The 20,019-nt window shown below is 36.1% G+C and overlaps 1 protein-coding gene across 3 annotated transcripts in view; it reads right to left on the bottom strand.

The window, feature by feature from the left end:
- The window catches only part of CCDC102B (coiled-coil domain containing 102B), a 202,801-nt gene that overhangs the window by 148,711 nt on the left and 34,071 nt on the right, over nt 1–20,019 (bottom strand). For all 3 annotated transcript variants that reach the window (XM_045458885.1, XM_045458881.1, XM_045458882.1), the window contains exons 4-5: nt 15,048–15,154; nt 9,277–9,355 (exon numbers count right to left, since the gene is read on the bottom strand). The gene's annotated coding sequence lies outside the window, so the exon portion shown is untranslated. The remainder of the gene's footprint in view (nt 1–9,276; nt 9,356–15,047; nt 15,155–20,019) is intronic.

The following is a 20,019-nucleotide window of genomic DNA, read 5'->3' as shown; positions in this document are numbered from 1 at the left end:
TGGAGGTCATCCACAGACTCCCCAGACTCCAAGGAGCACTTTGGAAAACAACTAATATAATCAAATCATTATTTTACAGATAAAGAATCTTGACTTCAGCGATGAAAAATGACTTGTCAAAATATTTTCTGTCTGCCCACTCACTCTTATTAATTTTGTGAGAAACTTATAAAATTCTCTTAAAAAGATTTTGTTGAAAAATAATATTTAAAACATAATATACGTTTATTTGAAAGAGATCAGAAAATATAAATAAGCACAAATAAGACTATTAGGCACAATCCCCATGAGTAAACAAGTAATCTTGTTATGTACCATTCACAACATTGCTAGCTAAGTACTACAGCTGAAAAATAGATCAGTTATGCTTCCTTTGTAATGGTGGGAGATACAAGATATGGTAATCTGAATGTGTTTTCCTTTATGCCTAAAATTTTACTAATTTGGTAGGGCTTTTCCCTCAACCTTGGTAGGGCATGTATCTTAGCAAAATCATCAACATACCAGTCACTTCTTCCTCATCTAGTGTGATTAGCATTACGCCATTGTTCTGACAGTGGTCAGAACCTTTAGACGTTACCATGATGGAAGTTGGAAAAGTTAGCATAGATCCATGACAAAACTGTCCTTTCCAAATGAATGCAAAATGTCTCTGAGCCTAAGACCACTCAGCAAAAATGGTGGAACTGGCAACTCTGGAGCTAAGAAACTGAAAACGTGTTAAAACTGCCAGAATCTACCCACTGGAAATCTGCAAGATAAGCACAGGTTTAGAGCAACCAAATAGATACTTAACCAGGAGAAAGTCCTCTGAAACAAAGTAGGAGGTCTTTGTGAATCAAATCAATAAATTAATTATATTCCTTAAGATACTAGGGGCGCCTGGGTGGCACAGTCGGTTAAGCGTCCGACTTCAGCCAGGTCACGATCTCGCCGTCCGTGAGTTCGAGCCCCGCGTCGGGCTCTGGGCTGATGGCTCAGAGCCTGGAGCCTGTTTCCGATTCTGTGTCTCCCTCTCTCTCTGCCCCTCCCCCGTTCATGCTCTGTCTCTCTCTGTTCCAAAAATAAATAAACATTGAAAAAAAAAAAAAACTATATGAAAAAAAAAACTAAACCTAAAACTAGAAGAAGAAACTAAGATTTGAGCAGAGATAAACAATATAGAGAATAAAAAAAAAAATACAGAGCATCAATAAAACCAAAAGTGTTTTTTTCTTTATTAGATCAACAAAACTGGCAGCCTTCGGTTAGAATAATGAGAAGGGTAAATATAAGAATTGTATTGATAGAATAGAAAGAATAATGAGAAGGGTAAAGATAAAAATTGTAATGATAGAATAGAATTGAAAGTAGGAACATTTCTACCAACTTTACAGAAATTTTAAAAAAAACATTATAACAGAATACTATGAACAACTCAACAAATTAGATAATCTAGACAAAATGGACAGATTCATAGAAATGTAGAAACTACCAAAACTGACTCAGAAATCAATAGAAAATCTTAGACGTATAACAAGTAAAGAAAAATGAGTAATCCTAACATGTAAAGCCCAGAACTAGAAGAAAGCTTCACTAGTGAAATCTTAAATACATACATACATAAAGTTATTAATATCAATCCTTCTCAAACTCTTTCAAAAATAGAATAGGAGGTAATACTTCCTAACTGATTCAATAAAGCTAGCATTATCTTACCAAACCAAAGACATCACAAGAAAACTACAGACCAATGTCCTTTATAAATATGGATGGAAAAAAATCCTCAACAAAATTCTAGAAAGTAGAATATAATAGCATAGTGATAGGATTATATACCAAGAAAAGTGGGATATAGTCCAGGAATGCAAAGGTGTTTCAACATATGAAAATCAATCAATGTAACATAACACTATAATAGAAGGGAGGACAAAAATACACATTATCATATCAATAGATGAAGAAAAAGCAGTTTGTAAAGTCCAACAACCTTCTAATAGAAACACTCAGGAAACTAGGAGTAGAAAGGAATGTCCACAACATGAAAGGGTACATATGAAAAACCCACAGCTAACAAATCACACACTGAAAGCTTTCTCTATTAACTCTCTAATGTATCAACAAGAAAGGATGCTCACTCTCACTTCGCTTCTATGCAATATTTTGCTGGAAGTCCTAGCCAGAGTAAACAGGCAAGAAAAAGATTTAAAGGCATCTAAATTGGATACAAACTATCTCTAGTCACAGGTGGGGTGATCTTACATGTAGAAAACCCTACTCCATATAAAAACTATTAGCACATTAACAAATTCTGCAAAACTGTAGATTATAAAATCAACACAAGGATCAGCTTCATTTCTGTATAGAAGCAACAAACAATATGAAAGGATATTAAAATAACAATTCCAATTATAATATCATCCAAAAGAATAAAATAACTTGTAATAAATTGAAACAAGATGGTGCAAGTGCTGTGCACTGAACACCACAAAACATTGCTGAAGGATAGGACAAATATGTAAATAAATAAAGACATCCTATGCTCAACAATTAGAAGACTTAATATTATTAAATGGCAATACTTCCCAAAACTCTATTGATTCAATGCAGGCACTATCAAAATCACAACAGTCTTTTCTGGTGAAAATTGAAAATCTAATTTTAAAATTCATATGTAATTGCAGGTACCCAAATAGCCCAATAATCTTGAAAAATAAGAACAAGTTGGAGGTTGTACATTTTCCAATTTTAAAATTTACTACAAAGCCACCGCTATCAAAACAGCATGGTATAAGGATAAACATATAGATCAATGGGACAGAACTGAGAGTCCAATAGTAAACCTATAAATCTATGGCCAACTGATTTTCAACAACTTTACTATGACAATTTAATGGGGAAAGAACAGTTTGTTTAACCAGTGATGCTGGGACAACTGGATATCCACATGCAAAGAAATGGCTTTGAGCCTTTACTTCACACCATACACACACACACACTAAAATACCTTAAAATGGATCAAAGACCTAAATTTGAGAGTTAAGGGGCATGTGGGTGGCTCAGTCAGCTGAGTGTCCAACTCCTGATTTTGACTCAGGTGATAACCTCACAGTTTGTTGGTTCAAGCCCTGCATCTGGCTCTGCACTGATAGGCTAGAGCCTGTCTGGGATTCTCTCTCTCCCCTCTCTCTCTTTGCCCCTACCCAGATCGCACTCTCTCTCTCTCTCTCAAAATAAAAAAAAAAACAAAACTTAAATTTAAAAAAAAAAATAAATTTTAGAGTTAAAAATATAAAACTCTTAGAAGTAAACATAAGGACAAATCTTATTACCTTAGATCTTGGCAGTAGTTTCATAAACATGACACCAAAAACACAAGCAACAACAACAACAACAAAAAAAAAAGATAAACTGAACTTAATCAGAATTTAAAACTTTTGCATGGATGAAAAAAAAACTATGAAGAAAAGGAAGAGTATGAGAGAAAATGTTTGCAAATCACATACGTGATAATGGCCTAGCATCCAGAATATATAAAGAACTCTTACAACTCAACAACAAAAAGGTAAACAATCCAACTTATAAATATGCAAAAGACTTGAATATATATGTCTTCTAAAAAGATATACAAATGGCTAATGAAAAAGCAGATGAAAAGATACTCAGCAACTTAGTCGATAGGAAATGCAAACTGAAGCCACAATGTGATATTACTTTACATCCACTAGGATGGCTGTAATAAGAGAGATATATAATAACAAGTGTTGGTGAAAGATATGGAAGAAATAGATCTTCACCTGTTGCTGGTAGAAATATAAAATGGTGCAGGTGCTTTGGAAAACAGTTGGGCAGTTCCTCAAAATGTTAAACATAGAGTTTCCCTATGACCCAGTGATTGATCCCACTCCTAGGTAAAGATGCAAATGAAATAAAATCTTACATCCACATAAAAACTTGTACTCAAATGCTTGTAGCAGTGTTATTTATAATAGCTAAAACATGGGGGAAAAATACCCAATGCCCATTGACTGATAAACGTGGTATATCTCTACACACTGGAATATAATTTGGCAGTAAAAATAAATAAATAAATAAAGTACTGATACATGTTATAACACTGAGGAAGCTTGAAATCATTATGCTAAGTAAAAGAAGCCAGAAAAGGGCAACATATTCTATGATTCCATTTATATGAAATGTCGGGGATGGGAAAATATAGAAAGAAAGTAGATTATTGTTTGTGCTGTTGAGGTTGAAGGGAAATGGGAAGTGCCTGCTAAAGGCTGCAGGCTTCTTTCTTGGTTTTCTTTCACCTTAGGTGACAAAAATATTCTAAAGTTGATTGTGATGATGGTTGCCCAGCTCTGTGAATATACTAAAGCCACCGAATTATATACTTTAAATGGGTAAACTGTAAGTCATGTGAATCATATCTCAATAAAGCTGTTTTATAGCAAAACAAACAAAACAAAACAACAGCCTTTATGAGAGGCCGCAAGTGTGCCTAAATTATCAGAGCTCCCTTTAATCCTTATAAGCTCCACAGAATTACCAATATAACTCATCTCTATAGTCAGCCATATTTTTTTGCTGCTTTTTCCCCCTCCCGCATTGCATGATTTTCTGCTTCTCTACTTATATCCAGTATGAACCCATAAGTACATGTATTCATTTATAAAACACGTCCATGTACTCTTCCACCACTATGTGATGTAGATGATTAAAGTAGTATGAAAATACACATTTAAAAAATAAAGTTTTTTGGGGCGCCTGGGTGGCTCAGTCGGTTAAGCGTCTGACTTCAGCTCAGGTCACGATCTCATGGTTCGTGGGTTTGAGCCCCGCGTCAGGCTCTGCGCTGACAGCTCAGAGCCTGGAGCCTGTTTCGGATTCTGTATCTCCCTCTTGCTCTCTGTCCCTCTCCCGCTTGTGCTCTGTCTCTCTCTGTCTCTCCAAAATAAATAAAAATGTTAAAAAAAATTTAAAGAAATAAATAAAATAAAATTTTTAAATGTAAATAACTAGTTATTATTCTCTTTGCACTTTTAAATTGCATTATACAATCCACCCACACAGTATGTGAAAAGGAATTCCTAGAATGCACTGCTGGGCTTCCTGTCATCATACTTCCTTGTAATTCTTTTTAGAAGAGAGCTATACTTTTCATAGAATTTCCTGCTACACTGCCAGCTCACACACCTATATAAAGATGCAAAACCATGTGTGTGCGTAAAAATTTCTTGCCAGAGAAAATTTTTGGCATTTGCATTCTTTGTTTCTTTACCAGGGTACTGGGGGACAAGAGCAAAGCATTTAGAAACATCTGTCAACCTCATGGAAACACATCTGTGAGTCAGTGTCCAGTTCTCTAGATGGTTGGTATATGTTGTTAAAAAGGAACACAGAAAGCATCTTTGTACCATTCAGAATAAACACTATCAAAGTTTAGAATAATGATGCTGAAGATTACTTTTTTCATATACGTACCCTATCTGCCTTATAATTGTCTACAATTCTTCAAAATTCTGGCACAAGGTCTTTTCAGTTTTTGTTTTGTTCTGTTTTCTTGAGTTTTTCTCTTTTTCATCTTCGCAGTGATAGATATGGAAAAGATGCATTAACTAGAAATTATTTTGACCAGAAGGCATAACTATTTCCTTATAGTTATACTCCTCCAACTCTGTGAATTCCTTCAGAGCGGTTCCCATGCCTTAATCACCTTTTATTCTCAGTTCCCAGCACACTGTCTTCATAAGTGCCAGGTTTCCAATAACCACTATGATTTACTCAATCAGTTATATATCAAAGATTTGGATAGGTTTTTTTCACATAAACATAACAATTGAGTGACTTTGGGAAAAGTTTCACGAATCACTAGGACTTGGTCTTTTTTTGTTTTTTTACTTATTTAAAAAAGGAGGGTAGTTGGTCTGATGATATCCAAAATTCTGCTCATCTTTGATCTGATGACATCTGGTGAGATGGCAAACTAAAATGGTCCCATCTCACACCAAACAGCAGTAGCTACTCGATTATAATACAAGATTGTTAGAGATAAAGGAAGGCATTCTCAGCAATCAGATCCATACAAATTAGTAGATATTCAGTATGAGCTCATCAAGAGTAAATCGTTGATGAAAACGAAATGACAAAACTTAGATAAAACCAGATGATGCTTTATTTGGCATATTGATCACGAAAATTCCTTAGCTGGCAAATATTGACTTTGGACCCAGTAACTTTTCTCATTAATTAAAAGAAATATGCTAGTACAGGTAAGCATATGGAGAGAGAAAAATGTTGATTATCTCAAGATCCTCAAGTACATCAATCTATCATAAAGTTGTTTTTCTACTGTTAGATTGTAGATGCAAATATCTTGAGTTATATCTCTAATTTCCTTGCCAGCAAGAGCTACCTCACTTGTTAAACTATTCGACCAGAGGTTTGATAAATACCCTCACACAAGCCCTATCACTTCTAGTTTCTAATTTACTACCTCTAACATGTCAGCAAATGTAACTTAGTAACTAGAATTTTCCTTTAAAAGATAAAAGAAACATTTCTATTTAATTCATTGCAGTATGCTTGCCAATCTTGAAATTTATTTTGTTCCTTGAGAATCAAACAATCCTAATAACTGTGTGTGATGTGTTTAGGAAACCGTTCTTATTTTTTGTGTTTGTTTTTATTTCCAGGCAAGGAAGTCTTAGAGTTACTCTTAAATCTGCTTAATTTGAGGCAGAAGACATTGAATCCTTTGGTTTGGATAGTTTATCACTTACACTAACTTTAAAATTCTATATATCATGAACTAGTTTTCTCTTCCTGGCAGCGTAGTGATCTAAATACCCTCTTAAAACTCTACTAATTATCAGATTTTAAATAGCTGGTATAAAACAGAAACAATGTTTTGCTGAACTTGTAAAGAAACTAAGAAATATTAGGCCAAGTGTAAAGTAGAAGTAAGAAATCAAGAAAGAAGTGTGCTAAAGTCAGCTTTCATTGTGGGAGTATTTTCCTAAATTCAGTGATGTTGAGCTTCCATTTGGAGGACACCTCAGGGCACAGGAGAAGGGAAAGCCTAGAGCCCAATGGCATAGATTCTCACATTAAACTAGAACTCAAATAGCTATGACCTCAGCATAAAGTAAATGATCAATTAGCCTGCTGTGTAGAATGTAAAGGATCAATTAACATCTGCCTGTCTTAAGCTTGTGCTGAATGTTAAAGGCAAAAATATTCCCTGAAAATACAGAAGTATAAGCTGCACCTGTGTGAGTTTGGAGATCAACTTCCATGACGTCCTTAGTCTTAAAGTTCTCAGCAAATTTATTTTAAAATGGTTCAGAGTTGAAAGACCTCAAGATCCCCAAAATTCTCACAGATAAAGTCCTCTCCCAAATGATCTGCACATACACATACATACACACATACACACACATACACACATACACACACATGCACACAGCACAATAAATGAGTACACATGACATAATAAGTGAACCAGGAAGAAAAAAGAGAGCACAATAAAAACTATAAAGACTTCATGTATTAGAATTGAGACAGACCAAAAACAAGTAAGTTCAATGAGTGCCAATGTCTTAAAAGTATAAGCAAAATCAAGAGATTACGAAAGTTGCCCAAGTAGTTCTTAAATAAACAAATAGATATTCTAAATATAAAAACTAAGTGATTAAAGATTTTAAAATTCCCTGGAAGTGGCTAACCAGCAGATGACCAAGCTGAGGTGGTTAACCAGCAGTTAGACCAAGCTGAAGTGATAATTAGTGAACTTGAAAATAGAAACAAAAGAAAAATCTAGAATGCACTCCAGAAATAAAAGATTTGGAGAATGTGAGAGAGAGGTTATGGAATATGCAGGATTATATGGAGATATAAAAAATATCATCTAATCATTAATCCCAGAAAGAGAACACAGAAAAGATGGGGGGAAAGAAATAATTAGATATATTACAATTGAGTTAGAGTAGCATAAGTCTCCATATCACTAATTAATAATGAATCCAGGAAATAGTCATCAATGGCTACCAACATCACAACATCACATAAGGAGGGCATCCATTTATTGTATGTGTCCTGATAGAAATACCCAACACTTCCTGTATAGAAGTTTTGGACACTTCTTGCCAAAACCAAATCGAACCTCTAAATACAGCATTTAGTGTATAAGAAATGCAGAGAGGAAAATGAAATTCTACATGTGGTTACATCAATAAGTAAATTTCAAGGATGAAAGAACAGGGGGTTATAGATTAAGACACTTAAATTCATTTCAACCAAATGCAATGTATGGATCATATCTAGATCTAATTCTAAAGAAAAATACAAAATGCTCGAAAATCATAAAAATATCGGCACTATTTAGCACAATTAAATATACCTTTCAGCTTTTCATGCAACAGCAATACCCCCTGTAGAAATATATTCCAAAGACAAGCTGGTTAATATAGAAAAGGACATCTACACAATACTGTAAATTCCAAGAATAGCTAAAAAACATAGATTGGACACAGCACAAATATTTGTCAATATTAGAAGGGATAAATAAGTAGTACCATATTAACACAACAAATAATGTCCAGTTATAAAAAAGAACGAAGATGTTTCCATACAGGACTACAAAATGATGTCTGGAATATACTATCAAAAAAAGGGGGGTGGAGGGGGCCCCCGAGTGGCTCAGTCAGTTGAGTGTTCGACTTCGACTCGGGTCATGATCTCGCAGTTCATGAGTCTGACCCCACATTGGGCTCTGTGCTGTCAGCCTGTCAGCGTAGAGCCCACCTCAGATCCTCTGTCCCCCCCTCTCCTCTTCTCCCCTGTTTGCGCTCTCCCAATAAATAAATGAATATTTTAAAAAAATTACAAACACACTCACAAAAACACAAAAGGATAAAAGGTACACCATAGAGGATATTATCAATGGTATTACAAGATTGTACGGTGACAGATAGTAGCCACACTTGTGTGAGCACAGAAAAACAGAGAGAATTCTCAGATCACTGTGTTGTCCACTTGAGACTAATGTGACACCGTGGGTCAACTATACTTATACATACAATACATTTTATATATGACATATTAAAAACAAATGGACAAACTATAAAATTTTAAGTGACAACTAACGGGGTTATTGGGTGGAGAGAACAGGACAGAAGTTAAAGATACCCTTTCAGTATATCTTGTTGAGTATATTCAACTTTGGGGCCATGTAGAAATAAATTGAAAAACAATCTCTAAAACTCCAAAATAAAAGGAAACAAATGAACTTACCTGTATATCCAGTTAGTACATCCACACAGTGATTGATAATTTCAGGTTATCTGAATTGTGATAATTTGACCAAAAAAACCTGCGAACAAATTTAAATTATTTTCAGTAATCATCTTCTTGGTGGAAGTATTGGTATTGTTATTCTCAGACTGTTGTGTGCATATTGCAGGTAAAGCAAATGAGAAATTACGTGATTTGTGATATGCTAATGTTACATTTCTCAGATCTTCAAGAACCAGGATTTGCAACATGGGTGAAAACAGACACAGATTGGAGATAGAAGAGGTTTAGTAGAAATCCTCAGTCTCATTGTTAATGAAAGTATCAGTGAGAATTTGTTCTGTATTTTATACAAACAAGTAGTAGCATATTAACACAATAAAATGCTGTCCAGTTATAAAAAAGAATGAAGATGTTTCTATACATGACCATAAAGTGATATCTACAATATAGTATTAAAAAAAAAAGGGATAGGGGCCCCCAAGTGGCTCAGTCAGTTGAGTGTCTGACTACAATTAAATATACAGTCATATAAAAGTCATATAAAAAGTCTGTTCGCCTTCCGACTTCGGCTCAGGTCATGATCTCACGGTTCGTGAGTTTGAGCCCCGCGTCAGTCTCTGTGCTGACAGCTCAGAGCCTGGAGCTGCTTCGGATTCTGTGTGTGTCTCTTTCTCCGCTCCTCCCCAGCTTGCACTCTGTCTCTCAGAAATAAGTAAATGTTAAAAAAAAATGAAAAAAAAAAAAGGACTATATATAAAACTATGTATTTTATAAAACTATATATGGTTTATGTGTATTTATTTATGGTTTTATGCATAAATATATACACATATTTACTTATGTATTTTGAGAGAGAGAGAGAGAGAGAGAGAGAGAGAGAGAGAGAGAGAATTCTAAGCAGGCTCTAGATCAGCACAGCAGGTGTCTGAGATAATGACCTGAGCCAAAATCAAGAGCCAGTCACCACAATAAATATATACATTCATCTTAACTTTGTTAAATGAAAGAGCCTAGGAATAATGGCATCAATTTTCTACTCAAAGGAACTAGAATTAAAAAATGGAACAATTTAAGCATTAATAAAAATAATTACTTCGATGTTGCCTACTGGAAGATGTTAGTGAATACTTGCTTAATTTTAAATTGTATTGTGTTTCAATGTTCCCCCTTTTTTTTTTATCAGATTTTCAAACTAATATTAATGGCCAACTCTACTTGGTCCTTTAACGAATAGTCAGTACCATTTATAGAAGGTGCTCATTTTTGCAAACATGGTTTTTCCCTTAAACACAAGCAAAATTTCAATCACAAGCAAAATTCATGCCTAAATTGGTAGATATAGTATTCCCTAGAATAATTGTGGTATTATTATTGTTTTTATTGTTCAAAGAAAGGAATGGATGTTTGGAGAAGATAATCTTTAGTCAAAACTAACCATGTGCTAATGTGAAAATCAGTCATGCCATCTTAGTTTTCCACTCAAATATCTTAATCAGTCAACATCAAACATGCTTATATTTCTGACAACTATCTTTAAAGTGAAAAAAAGTTTTTACATATTTTGAAATCTTCACCCTTTATCATAGCCAATAAATAATATACTTTGCATTTTTATATACTAGAAAATATAGTTTTATTAGTGAAAATCGTATTCAAGTTTAAGAAATAAGATTCTTTTAAGCAGAGCTGCTGAAAAATCATACTTATATATGAATCTAATATTAAGATAAATTTATATTAGGATGCTATATAGCAAAGGTTTTTAGTCACTTAACTTTCTACAGGTTCGGTAGACATATTTATATGAAAGTATTATGGACAAAATTAGAATACAGTAGATTAACTTTAAAAACTTATTTTGGATAAATTTTATCTGCTCTTCACCACATATTAAGCAAACTAACTTCTTGGATACTGTAGGACGTATCGAATTAACCTTCCCTTTCTCACTGGCTCCTCTCCAGAATTACTCGTATTTCACTCAGTCTCATTCTTGTAACTTTTGGAGTGTAAATTATTTACAGCTGTACATATCCTCTAACACTGAAAGCAAGGACCAGGCTCAAAATTTTAAGGGAGAAACTCAATCTGATTCATTTGTTTTGGCTTTTTTTTTCTAGTTATGAAGAGATTACTTCCAAAAACAAAAATATATTACTTTGGAAGAAGCTCTTATAGCTAATGACATATTCTTTGAGCACGTGCTGATATTCATTCAGTCCTTTCCTTCACTTTGCAATTTTTCTTTTAGATTCCACCTTTCATGGTCCATATCCCAGGAATCAGAAGTCTGTAATGTCCAATTGCCCTTTCCCACTTACCAAAAAGCTTTAACTCCCTTTTCCAGACTCATACCAGTTCGCTCTCTTTCTCTATTGAAAAAATGTTAATGTATTTTGCATCTCCTTTGTATTCCTTTCTTCAGAAATTTTTCTGTAAAACTATCGAACTCTCCAGGAATGTGTACCAGCTAGTTCTCCCCCCAAAAATATTAAACCTATTCTTTTAATTAGTTTGTTTATAATGACCAAGAAAAATCTGGCTATACTCCAGTGTTAACATTCCTTCTTTCCTTGGACTAGACAAATTATTTCTAAATCTCAATTTATAAATAAACATAAAATTAATACTTTGATTATTTAAACCATTTATCAAGAGATAGTATATAGCAATGAATAATAAATGACCTGCTAAGTAGTTTTGCTTTATTTTACCAAATTAAGAAAAAATTACTCAGCTTCTTAACTGTCCAGATTTTGCCCACGCCTGTAAAGTACAAAGCAAAATGGAAAGTTGGCCATAATGCCTATGGAGAGAGCCAAGCCAGAGAGTTCGGGTCAAAAAGTAAAATTTTTACCCATTTCTTAAATATTAGAAGTTATTCACAGCTGCAGATAATTTGTACTCTACAAATTCTAAGAATATGGTGCTGAGTATGGCTTTGTCCTAATTATCTGGTTTGGCTGCTGATGCTGACCAGATTTTCAGGCATATTTCAAACTTTCCATTTCACCTTTTGCTGGCAACAAAAAATAGTAAAATAAATCCATTTGAGTGAACAAGTCTTCATTCTCTTGAATGGTACTAGATTGTGTACAAGGCTCTGGTGGTCTGTGACTTTGATTGGCCGGTGCGTTCAAATTTGCAGTCAAGAACTCTTGGATCTTTGGCCAAAATCAGCAGAGAAGAATTTTATTCTGCTCATTACATTGGATTGTGTTTTTTTACTTAATCTCTAACCTTTCATATATGTAGAACTGGAACAATAAATATCAAAACAACTGCAGGTGAAACAACAATTCTACAACATTACAAAACAGAAGAGACCAATTTACCTTAAGAGACTCTAACCAGACATTTAAGAATGAAGCATCTTGAGAGTTCTTATTTCAAAATGATATGTGTGTGTTTATATTTCAGACTAATAACTCATACGTGCAAAAATGCAAATTTCCGTCGTTTTGATGAATCAGTTCAACTTCTAGGTGACCTCAATTTTGACCCTTATTTTCACTGAGGGCAGAAGGCTCTGATTTTTTGCAATTTAAGGTAACAGTCACTTTTAGATTGAAAATGTATTCTGTTGGTAGATGTGTTCGCAGCCACCTGTCTGCAGAGCTCCCCTGATAACACCTCATCACTCTGCAGAGAAAGCACTACCATCACCCCTGTTTTTCAAGCTCGCCCCATGTGACACAACCGTTAAAAAATGTATTCAAGATTTCTTCAAACCTCCTTCTCTTTTCCTTTTTTTAAATAGGAGTTATCTCCCAGGGTTCAGAGGTAAAGAGCCAGTCATCAAGGGCATGTGACTTGCATTCATCTGAATGGGAAGGTGAACACCTCACCCTTGAGCCCTCTCTAGTCATCACTATCTTGTACCCTGACATTCCACATCCTGGATGATTTTAGGCATTTAGAAGTGGCACCTGCTACAGGTATCATTAGTCCCATCCTCACTTGTCATACATTCTACCTTTTCTCATTCTGACTCAAGGTGTCTTCTAAAGATTTCTCCCCTTTAGAATGCTTGGGCACTCTTGTCTACTTTGACCACTCCACCCTGGAGTATATCAAATTCTACAAGGCTAACTTCAGGCCCATTTGACAAAACACCATCCCTTAGGCATTGATAATTTAAACAGATTTTATGTTTTTCCTCTTGGCACAAATCTGAAAGGTCAGGCATTAAATCCGATCTATGAATCCTCCCAATCTATCACTTCCCCACTTAACTTTCTTAACCTACCAGCACTGACACCGGTTAGGTCCCTTCAGAACCATCCCTTCTAACCTACTGACTCAACTTTTTCTTTCATTCATGGTAAAGCAATAAGTATTTTATAATATCAAATATTTTTCCTTTGGTAGTATAAAACTACGTTCAATACTCTGGGCTTGGCTCATAATTTTAAAACTGGACTTTTAAAAATTACAGAAAATCCTTTCTGCTTTCTACAAAGCCTGGGCCTTATGAATCAAAATTTATTTGGTTTCCCAAATGTCACTACAATTTTGCACTTGAGAAAAGCCTTACAAAATGACATAGACTTCCTTGTAAAAAAATATATATATATATCAACCGTCCCTTTAAGAGCAATGTAGACACAAAGGAACTACTTCTGACTCAGTAGTTGGGGAAGGACTGGGGTGAAAGGAATTGTCAAAAAGCTTCCAGATTTGGTTGGGGAGAATATGATCTAGTTTAGCTTTGACAACAGGTTTAATTATTAGCCACAATTCTCCCCTCTTCTGAAGTAGGAGTATGCTTCCCCAACCCTGTGCTGGCTTCGTGGAGGTGGAGTACATTTCCCCCAATCTCCTTGGACTGGTCTTCACTATGCAACTCGCTTTGCCCAGTGGAATATGTGGAGAAGCAGCACTTTGACAGTTTTAAGTCTCAGATATATGAGCTACTTCCCTTGAGCTTCTGGCATTGCCATGGAAAGGGCTTTCCCTAGATAGCTGTTACAGCTGGAGCTTACACCTCAGAATTCCTCCTGGATCGTACCTGAGCCCCGCCCCAGAGGGAGTCTGAGCCCAGCTAGACCCGCATATTGAAGCAGAAACCACAGAACAGCTTAGCCTAGACTGGCCTACATTGGCTGACCCCCAGCTGGTTTAGTGTTGATGCCATTGAGTTGCCTGTTAAACATACAGCTACTGTTTGGAATGGGAAAATATGCGAATTGTTTTCCTTGTATTGTACCGAATAGATTGAAAAGTAAAGAAAATTGAGGAAATCATGAGTTTTAACAAGACTTTTTTTTTTCTTTTGGTGAAATTATCAGACAGTTATTCAAAGGAGTATTCAGAGATGCCACTATAGTCAACTGGTCAAATCCTCCATTAAATGCAGAAATGTTCTGTTTAAAATTCTAGGAAAGGTTCCTATGGACTTTGCTTTCAATCTCCTAGTCCAAACTCTCACCCGCTCTCACCTGTACTAGTGCAATAGCCTCTACACTCATTGTCCAACACCTATTCATAACCATCTACCCCCCCTGTCTAGTCTGTCCATCATGCTGATATGTTCAATGCGAATATGACCACATTGTTTCCACAGCTTAAAATATGTCACTGCTTTCCCGTTTGTTTTAGGAGAAAGACCAAACTGTTCCAGATGTCCTGCAAGGACCAGCATAATCTAACCCCATTCTACTTCTCCAGCCTCAGTTCTTGGTCTCAGCCCTGCAGCACCGCTGCCATAACTCCTGTCAGTTCCCAGAACAGAACTTGCCTCTGATTGACTCACAGGTTTCACTTACCACTCGCCACAGTCTTCTTGCCTATTGGCCAGTGAGATCCTCAATCCCATCCTCAGTCTGATTTCCAATGCCAACTCCTTAGTCTGGGTTCCTGTTAAAAACAGAGTCTGAGACAAAAGTTTGGGGGCAGTTAGGTTATCGGGGGATGATTTCAGGAGCAAGTGTAGGGACAGAGAGAGTGAGAGGCAAAAAATAGAAAACAGGATGTGCTATGGACTCAATTGCATTCCCCCAAAAACCATATATGGAAGCCCTAACCCTCAGTATAATAACATTTGGAAATGGAGCCTTTGGGAAGTCATTAGATTTAGATGAAATCATTAGGTGGGACCCTTATGATGGGATTCGTGCCCTTAGAAGAAAGACACCAGGAACTTGCTTGCTGTCTCTCTGAACTGTAAGAAGATGGGGAGAAGGTGGCCATCTGCAAGCCAGAAAGAGAGCCCTCATTGGGGAACTGAATCAGCCTGCACCTTTATGTTGTACTTCCCACCCTCTAGAACTGTGAAAACAAAATGCTTGTTTAAGTCACTACTGAGTTGACTAGTACAGGGTGCTGTCAACTTTTTAATTATTGAAAATGTGGAATACATTTATCAATATTTTCTTTTTGATTGGAGATTTTTATGTCTTGTTTAAGAAATCCTACCCTTCTGTACAGATACAACATCTAAAAGAATCTTAGTTTTAGTTTATTTTTGTTTGTTTGGTTGGTTTTGTCTGTTTGTTTGTTTGAAGTTTGGCTTATTTATGAATACCTGTAATCTACCTGGAATTTTTTTAAGATGTGAGGTAAGAACTCAACTTCATTTTTTCCCATATCGGGTACTGAATTCACTCTGGTACTAACCCCAATAAATTCATGTACATACTGCCCCACAGCAATCTAGTGATAATGTAAGCCTTACCGGTTATTCTCTTGCTTAAAAACCTTCAGTGGTTCTCCATTATTTATCAAGTCAAGTCCAACGTCCTCAACATCTCACGTAATGTTGGTTTTAGTGACAGCTCTCACCACCCTCTTCCAATTCCTTATGCTGTAAAGACACTTAATTACTTAATTTCCCAATGGGAACACATATTCTTTCCTCAGTGAACTTACTTACCCTTGACTCATCCTCATTTCTAACTTACAGTTTCCCTAGTGTACGTTATTCTCTATTTGATATTAACACACATCAAACTTCGCACACCTTTGTCCTTGGTTCTTCTCCCCCCACTCGACTATACCTTTCATCCCCTCTGTGTGTATGAAAAACATACTTATCAAGTCCATCTTTAAATTTTACCTAATTTCTCTTTATCCCAATTAAAATTATGCCTCTCTAATCACCTCTATTGCATGTTATGGCGATTCTAATGAATTCTTTAGGCACATTTCCCCCTTAAGCTTGAAAGCTACCGGGAATAATAACACTGTGTCTCATATGTTCATTGCATATTATTAATATAATGAATATTAATTACATTAAGCCAGAAATGAATGTTAATATATACAATTATATTCATGGACTCTGAGAGTACAGACAACATGACATTTTAAAGCAGGAAAAATAAATCATTTAAGCATATTTACCTTGCATTTAATAAAAGCACCAAACCTCCCCTCATTGAACTTTTGCTTTTGCTATTTTAGCCAAGTTCTTTCATTCATACTTTCATTTAGTAGCCACCTGCCAAATAATTTATAAAAGTTGGCAGTGTCCAAAGGAAGGTAATCAGTAACAAAAGAGAATGGGAGACCAAGAAGACATTCAGTTTCATGACTCTGGATAAGAGACAGACAATAATGCCATGATTGTAAATGCTCAGGTATAGGAAGGTTTTCTTAAGTGATAGTCACTAACTGCTCGTCCTTTTCCAGAAAGAGAGCATGAGTTTGGTGAGACCAAAAGTGAATTTTGTAGCTGAATAGCCGTTGGAGAACGCTCCCATCAGGGGAGCAACTCTTGTCCCTGTGATAATAAAATCCATCTTGGCTGGTTTAAGAATAGTCCTTTAAGCAGGAAACGGGGCCTTTGCCCCATCATGCAATGGAAAATCAACAATTTCAATCTTTAAAGTTTTTCTTCTCAGGGCGCCTGGGTGGCTTGGTCAGTTAAGTGTCTGACTTTAGTTTAGGTTCAGATTATGACCTCTCAGTTCATGGGTTCAAGCCCTGCATGGGGCTTTGCACTGACTGCTTAGGATTCTCTCTCTCCTTCTCACTGTCCCTCCCCTGTGCATGCGCACACTCTCTTCCTCAGAATAAATAAATGAACCTTAAAAAAAAAAAGTCTTCCTCCTCAGATATAAATCACTGTAGAAGCCCAATACAGTACGGATTTGTAACGCGCTCAATTGTGGTTACCAGCTGTAATAAATTAGCCTGATAGTTTAAATTGTATATTGATGATTGACAAACCACAAAAAGAGTCATAAAAATGTCAGTCTCCCAAAATAAGTGATTAGGTAAGTAAGTACCACCATTTTAATTTTTATTTATTCTTAAAATTATAGACAAGTATAATAATTATAACTTGAATCTCAAATGGAATTCTCAATTCAATATACTAGAATAATGATTTTAAAGATGCTTGTGCATCTTTTTTATGGTAATTAATTTCTCTTTGTTAGAATATTGTGTTTTGTGAGAATAAACCTGAATACATGTAACATTAATTTTGCTCTTGGTTTAAAATTTTAAATGACTGTAAACAACTATTTACATTATATAACTATATTACTATCACATTATTCTTTCTAAATCTTTTTCTTAAGTTTATTTATTTCTTTTGAGAGAGGCAGAGAGAGGGAGAGCAGGGGAGGGGCAGAGAGAGATGGAGAGAGAGAATCCCAAGCAGGCTCTGCACTGTCAGCATAGAGTCTGACGCAGGGCTCAAACTCCTAAACCGTGAGATCATGACCTAAGCCGACGTCCAGAGTCAGACACTTAATCGAGTGAGCTACCCAGGCACCCCTCCTTGTAAATCTTATACAAACTTTAAAATGACATTTTCAGAGCCTTATTAGGATGTTTTACTACTCTAATACAACATGGTAAATGTATCCAATGCCACTTGAATTGTACACTTTAAAACAGTGGAAGTGGTGAATTTAATTATATATGTATTTTCCCACAATAAAAAATTACATTCTGCTCTTTGGATTATGGATTTCTCTTTTTAATTTTTCTGTAAATACTCTGCAATTCTTTAACAATTCTCTCTTCTCCATTCCTCTAGCACTCCAGTTAGTCATTACTACATGTTTCCTATCTCCTTGCCTCTCTCTCAGGTTTTTTTATCTTCTTACCATTATGTGTACATGGTTCTGAGCCCTGAGTTCACAGATCATTTTTCCAACTGCGTCTAATCTGCTATTCAACCTGTTCACGGAGTTTTTATATGAATGGCTATTTAAATTTCAATTATAGAAGTTCCATTTGAATGTTCGTTTTCAACATTTTCTGTTCAAATCCCTCACTGTATAACCATGGCTTTAAATGTATCCTTTATTACTTTAAACATTTTGTACTTATATTTCTCATATTCTGTATTTGAGAGTTCCAACACCTAGAGTTCTCCCGTGATTGAATCTGTTATTTCTGGTTACTGTTGAATGCATGACTTATCTCACTAATCTTTCAGAGCCTACCTCTTGTAACGGTCTCGGCTGATATCAAGGACCCACTTAGCTGAAAGTAAACCTGGGAGGCATGTGCGTGTATGTGTGTATGCATGCGTTTCCAGCACACGGTGCACCATGACAGCGACAAAAATTGTTAGTAAAGAAATAGAGAGCAGTCTCTGCCAAAATATTCCTGTAAAGCTCCACGCTACTTAAGGTTTCTGAGCAACTGCATGCATGATTCTCCACACCCTTCACACAGAGAAGTCCCGGTTCCTCCCGGTTCCATCACAGGCATATCCTCCAGAAAACCTGTCCTCATGTTCCATCTACTCCTCCAAAGCAGTGCTGAGCACCTCAGTAGAGGTGGACCTGCTTTTACAAAAAGGTTTATTTTTTAAGGTGTATTTCCCTGTATTATAATTTTCCTTTTCGTATCCTAACTCCCTCACTAAATCATAGAATCCCTGAACACATACACTGTCTTTTTCCTCCTGATTCACAGCCCCTATCTCATCATTAGGCACTCAGTAGTTATTTGCTGAGTAAAAGACCAAATAAAATGAAAATCTGGAAAGTTGAAAAGTGAATATTTCTCCTGGGATCTTTGATAATTGTGTTAGACATTTCCCCCTCTCGCTTCCCCTGTCTCCATTGTACCTGCTCCGTGTCTCAGGAAACTGACATTCATGGTCTACATCAAACTCACTTGCTCTCTGGCTTCCTGTTGGGTTCATTCAATAAGAAGCATGAGTCGAAGCTGGGAAGCCAGAAACCATTGATGTCCCCAGTTTCCCCTGGCGGTGGAGTCAGCACGTGTTGGCTATGTGACCTTCCACCGATGACCACAGTTCCTTTCATGAAGTCTCCTCCACTAAGCTACTTTCCTTTGGGTCCTGTGTAACCCCTCCCTTTCCTCCGTCTAACTGTGAGTGGGAATGCCACTCCACTGTGATTGGTTTGTTCCTGAATCACACATTATCTCTTGTTGGGTCCATTATACCTTGACAAAACCTTTGCAATTTCCCTTTAAACCGCTCAAATTACCCCCTTTGAAGACTGCTGGCCCTTGACTGATATCAATAATGTGGCACTTCAGAATTGCTTGTGCTTTGGCGGGGGGGTGGGGGGGGAAGGCTAGCACAGCTTACGAAAGACAAGACAATTCAAGGACAATTTTCAGACTGAAGTACATAAAATTTAAGTAAAATGTTCAGTCAACAAGGATGGATCTGGAGGACATTATGCTAAATGACATAAGCCAGCCACAGAAGGACAAATACTGCATGATCCCACTTCGAGGAGGTATCGAAAATAGTCAAACTCATAGGAGCTGAGAATAGAATGGCAGTTTCCAGGGGAC

The sequence above is a fragment of the Leopardus geoffroyi genome, chromosome D3 (assembly GCF_018350155.1).
Source record: "Leopardus geoffroyi isolate Oge1 chromosome D3, O.geoffroyi_Oge1_pat1.0, whole genome shotgun sequence".
Lineage (NCBI taxonomy): Eukaryota > Metazoa > Chordata > Mammalia > Carnivora > Felidae > Leopardus > Leopardus geoffroyi.
Note: the sequence above shows the minus strand (reverse complement) of the source record. Positions and strands in the feature narration are given on the sequence as shown.